This window comes from Galeopterus variegatus, unplaced genomic scaffold (genome assembly GCF_000696425.1).
Source record: "Galeopterus variegatus unplaced genomic scaffold, G_variegatus-3.0.2 Scaffold2396, whole genome shotgun sequence".
Classification (NCBI taxonomy): Eukaryota; Metazoa; Chordata; class Mammalia; order Dermoptera; family Cynocephalidae; genus Galeopterus; species Galeopterus variegatus.
In genome coordinates, this window is record NW_007728507.1 from 40874 (window position 1) to 46873 (window position 6000).

At 38.1% G+C, this 6000-nt stretch overlaps 1 protein-coding gene and 1 pseudogene across 1 annotated transcript in view; both read left to right on the top strand.

Moving 5' to 3' along the window:
• LOC103597706 (dynein heavy chain domain-containing protein 1-like) overlaps positions 1-6000 on the top strand; it is a 65169-nt gene that overhangs the window by 37187 nt on the left and 21982 nt on the right. The gene's annotated exons all lie outside the window — the stretch shown is intronic.
• LOC103597710 lies at positions 2306-4357 on the top strand (annotated as a pseudogene).

Sequence of the window (6000 nt, forward strand, 5' to 3'; positions counted from 1 at the left end):
TGACAGAGTGTAAAAGGTGTCCTTGGGTGACAACCACCAAAACATTCAGTATAAAATAAAAAATTAATAGACAGGGCCGGCCCGGTGGCGCACTGCTACAGTGCGCCTCTTGGGAGTGCAGTGGCACTCCCGCCGAGGGTTCGGATCCCACATACAGACCGGTTCCCGCTCACTGGCTGAGTGAGGGGCGGGCGCAGCACCGAGGGTTGCGATCCCGTTGCCGGTCCCGGTCCAGTACGGGCGCAACACTGAGGGTTGCGATCCGTTGCTGGGCACAAAAAAAAGAAAAAAAAAAAAAAAAAAAAGAAAAAAAAAAAAAAAAAAAAGAAAAAAAAAAAAAAAAAAAAGAAAAAAAAAAAAAAAAAAAAGAAAAAAAAAAAAAAAAAAAAGAAAAAAAAAAAAAAAAAAAAGAAAAAAAAAAAAAAAAAAAAGAAAAAAAAAAAAAAAAAAAAGAAAAAAAAAAAAAAAAAAAAGAAAAAAAAAAAAAAAAAAAAAAAAAAAAAAGAAAGAAAAAAAATTAATAGACATACAAAAAAGAAAAAAAACTAGAAATATGTGACCCATTGTCAAGAAGCAGTCAATAAAAACTGACCCTAAGATGGTCTAGAGGTTGGATTTAGCAGACAAATACTTTAAAGCAGCTGTTATAAAAGGATTCAAGTACTTAAAGGAAGATATGATCTTAATGAGTGAACAGGTAAGGAATCTCAGAGAAATGGAAAATACTAAAAAGAACTAAATGGAAATTTCAGAATTAAAAAATTCAATAAATGAAATGAAAATTTTACTGGATGGGCTTAACAGCAGTTTGGAAATGGCAGAAGAAAGTTAGAGAACCCTGAAGAATATAAAAATATCGAATTTGAATAGAGCTTAAGTCTAACATGTATAATTAGAGTCCCAGAGGAGAAGAGAGTGAGAATAGGGCAAAAGGAATGTTTGAGGAAATAATGACCAAATTTTTCCCAGATTTCTTGAAAAATAGTGACTTTCAGATATAAAAAGCTCAGTTATCCCAAAGCAGAATAATAAAAAGAAAGCCACGTCTAGGTACATCATAGTCAAGCCGCTGAAAACCAAAAAAGAAAACCTTTGAAACTGGTCAGAAGAAGAAAAAAAAAGACATATTATATATTGAGAAACAACATTAAGAATGATGGTTAACTTCTCATTAAAAATAATGGAATCCAAATGATGGTGGAAAAATAACTTTTAAAGTACTAAAAAGAAAAAACAAAAACAAAAAACCCCGTCAACCTAGAAGTCTCTACCTCGTAAAGATACCCTTCATAAATGAGGGTGAAATAAAGGTATTTTGGATACATGAAAGCTGAGAAAAGCCCTTGCTGCTAGAACTTGACTATAAGGAATACTAAAAAGATGTTCTTCGGGCAGAAATGAAAAATAGCAGATAGAAACTCAGATCTACAAAAAAGGATGAAGATCATCAGAAATTGTAAATATGTGGGTATATATAAATGAATATCTTTTTCTTCCCTTAATTTCCTTAAAAGACTGTTGACAGTTTAAAACAAAAATAATAACATTGTTAGGTGGGGTTGGTAATGTTGGTAGAAGTAAAGGAGCCAATAGCTATAATAGCAAAAGGATGGGGTCAAGGAAATTGAATTAAACTGTTGTAAGATGCTTACATTTGTGAAATGGGAAGTGTTAAATGTGAAATAGGAGGAGTGAAATAGGAAGTGGGAAAGGTCAAATATGAAGTGCAAAGTGGTTCAATGTTACTTCTAATATTGTTAGTTAAGGAGGCACATTTTTAGCCTTGAAAAATCACTAAATAATAATAATAAAGAATAGAGCTAAAGAGCCAATTAATGCAATGAGATATTTAAAATATTTGTTATGCAAAAGGAAGCAAGAAAGCAACAGAGAAATAAAAATATAAAAGAGACAAATAGAAAACAAATAACAATATGATGGACTTTGAACCAACCATATCAGTAAATACATTCAATGTAAATGGACTAAGCACTCCAAATAAAAGGCCATCTTTGTCAGACTAGACAAAGAATAAGGCATAGTTATATGCTGTCTGAGAGATGCATATTTTATATTTAAATTGCTTTAAATATAAAAACACAGATTAAAAGTAAAAGAAAAAAAAGGCAAAATAGGATGCCTAAAGAAGTTGGCGTGTATAAGGTGAGAGGAGGCCTGCTGTCCCACCTGCATGCAGCAGCGCTGGCCTCCTCTCCCCTGCCAGCCGGAACTGCTCACGCCCAGGCTTTTTTCAGTTTCAATCACATTTAAATAAATCACTTAGAGCCTGTAGCTCCATTGCACCATGTGTGGCATTTGGGCCCTCTGGGGCAGTGATGATTGCCTTTCTGTTCAATGTCTGAGTGCTATGAAGATTGCACGCTGGGGTACACATACATTTCATTTTAAGAATGTCAACGGGTATACCAACTGCTGCTTTGGATTTCACTGGCTGGCAGTGGTTGACCAGCTGTTTGGAATGCAGCCAATTCGACTGAAGAAATATCCTTATTTGTGGCTCTGTTACAATGCTGAAATCTACAAACACAAGAAGATGAAACACCATTTTGAATTTGAATGCCAGACCAAAGTGGATGGTGAGATCATTCTTCATCTTTATGACAAAGGAGGAATTGAACAAACAATATGTATGTTGGATGGGGTGTTTGCATTTATTTTACTGGAAACTGCCAGTACAGTGTTCCCGGGCAGAGATACCTATGCAATCAGACCTTTCTTTAAAGCCACGACATAAGGTGGATTTGGGGCTGTGTGTTCAGAAGCTAAAGGTCTTGTTACATTGAAGCACTCCACCACTCCTTTTTAAAAAGTGGAACCTTGGGCCAGCCCGTGGCTCACTCAGGAGAGTGTGGTGCTGATAACACCAAGGCCATGGGTTCAGAACCCATAGAGGGATGGCCGGTTAGCTCACTTGGGAGAGCGTGGTGCTGGCAACACCAAGTCAAGGTCTAAGATCCCCTTACCGGTCATCTTTTAAAAATAAAATTAAATTAAAAATAAATAAAAAGTGGAACCTTGGGCCAGCCCGTGGCTCACTCAGGAGAGTGTGGTGCTGATAACACCAAGGCCATGGGTTCAGAACCCATAGAGGGATGGCCGGTTAGCTCACTTGGGAGAGCGTGGTGCTGGCAACACCAAGTCAAGGGCTAAGATCCCCTTACCGGTCATCTTTTAAAAATAAAATTAAATTAAAAATAAATAAAAAGTGGAACCTTTTCTTCCAGGACATTATGAAGTGTTGGATTTACAGTCAAATGGCAAAGTTGCATCTGTAGAATTGGTTAAATATCATCACTATAGGGATGAACCTCTGCATGACCTCTATAACAATGTGGAGAAAATCTTCCCAGGTTTTGAGATAGAACTGTGAAGAACAACCTCTGGATCCTTTTTTGACAATGCTGTTAAGAAGCATTTGATGACAGAAGGACTGGCTGCTTTTTATTAGGGGGCTTGGACTCCAGCTTGGTTGCCACCACCCTGCTGAAGCAGCTGAAAGAGGCACGTGCAGTACACTCTCCAGACATTTGCGACTGTCATGGAAGACAGTCCTGATTTACTGGCTGCTAGAAGGGTGGCAGATCATATTGGAAGTGAACATCATGAAGTCCTCTTTAACTCTGAGGAAGGCATTCAGGCCCTGGATGAAGTCACATTTTCCTTAGAAACTTAGGACATTGCAATAGTTCATGCTTCAGTAGGTATTTGCTTTCCAAGTGTATTTGGAAAAACACAGATAGTGCAGTGATATTCTCTAGAGAAGAATCAGACGCAGTTACCCAGGGTTACGTGTATTTTCACAAGGCTCCTTCGGAAAAAGTCAAGGAGGAGAGTGAGAGGCTTCTGAAGGAACTCTATCTGTTTGATGTTCTGGTGCAGATCAGACTACAGCTGCTCATGGCCTTGAACTGAGACTCCCATTTCTGGATCATTGATTTTCTTCCTATTGCTTGTCTTTGCCACCAGAAATGAGGATTCCAAAGAATGGGATAGAAAAACATCTCCTGAGAGAGACATTTGAGGACTCCAATCTGATACCTAAGGACATTCTCTGGCAACCAAAAGAAGCCTTCAGTGATAGAATAACCTCAGTTATGAATTCCTGGTTTAAGATTTTACAGGAATATTTTGAACATCAGGTTGATGAGGCAATGATGGCAACTGCAGCTCAGAAATTTACCTTCAGGACTCCTAAAACTAAAGCTGTCAAATCTTTGAACACCACTACCTAGGCCAGGCTGACTGGCTAACCCATTACTGGATGCCCAAGTGGGTCAGTGCCACTGACCCTTCTGCCCGCACTCTCACCCATTACAAGTCAGCTGCCAAAGCTTAGGTGCCCTCCAAGCTGTAGAGCGAAAGCAATGTTTCTCTCTGTTGTGAAGGGTAGGAGGATTGAGGGCAGGTAGGGGACCAGTGAGGGCCAATGACCCAGGTTAACTTGGGCATGAAAAACATAAAAATCTTAGATCTAGAAAAAGAAAAAGAAATTGGCGTGGCTATATTAACATATATATTATATTTAAGACAAAGGGTATTGTCAGAGATGGAGAAGGACATCTCATAATTAACAGATTCAATTCATCAGAAAGACATAAAAGTCCTAAACATGTATGCACCTATAACAGAGCCTGAGAATATGTGAAGAAAAAGCTGATAGAAACAAGGGGAAAATAGCAAATTCGAAATCATAAGAGATTTAATATTTCTGTCAGTAATTGATAGAACAAGGATCAAGAAAGTAACATTACAGAACATCTCAACATCACTAGAAACCCTAAGGACATTTACAGAACGTTATATCCACCAACCGCAAAATGAATGCACTTTCTTTTCAAGTGCACATGGGCCATTCACTGAGATAGATCATATGCTGGGTTATAAAATGAGCTTCAACAAATTTCAAAGTGATGTCAGAGGAGAGAGTCTGGGAGACCTGACAGTTGGCCTCAACCCACCATAACTTCTTACCGGGTTCTTGACTCCACCAAAGGAGAGAATTCAACAGTAGAGTCACAGTAGAAAATTAGAATAGGTTTAATATAATGAATAAGAAATACAGAGTCCATAGAGAAAGTGCAGCCTAGCTCCAGAGATTGAGCAGGGCCCACACTAAGTTTAACATAAAAGTGAGAAATACACACTTAAAATTTAGTATGGAGTGCAGTCTGGCTTAAGAGAATGTTAGCCACCTGCTAACAGTAAGTTTAACACAAAAATAGCACCTCAGCTAGTGAAGTGTGAGTTGGTCCCAGGAAAGTGAGCAACAACCCTGCATTCTGCCAGGATTCAGCTTTTGTAGTTTCACTATCTAATACGTATTCATGCTATCTAATGAATATTCAATTAAGGGGTGGTTCCCTGTTATGTAACATAGTCTTGCACATGCTCAGTTGGTCTCTATTTGGAGCATGTTCATTGGTCAAATCCTGTCACATGTACTGAACATATTCAAGAATATTCTGTGCTCTTTAGCACCTCTAGTGGAAGGTCAAAGGATAAATTTATCAAAGGATAAATTTATCAAAGGATAAATTCCACTTTGCTGAGCATGCTCAGCTACTAGGGTTATATAAACCTCTACTGAGCATGCCCAGTCACTGGGTTTGCATAAGCCAGCCCCTGGTTGTCTTAATTTCCCCACTTTGATGCCAAAAATAGGTCTAATAAGGGCAGTAACTTTCCTCTAAGGGAGGGCCCAGAGGAGGGGCCTGAGACCTTGGGGAGTGGCTTGAAACCTGGAGGTGTGTCCTGTAACCTGAGCCGAGGGAAACTGAGCACCTCCTATCTCAAAAGGGTGAAAATGTTAGAGTATTTTCTCTGACCACAACAATAAAAATTAGTAACAATAGCATACCTAGAAATTGCCAAATTCTTTGAAATTAAACAGCATACTTCTAAATAACTCATGCAACAAAAAAATATAAAAGAGAAATTAGAAAATATATATATATATATATATATATATATATATATTTT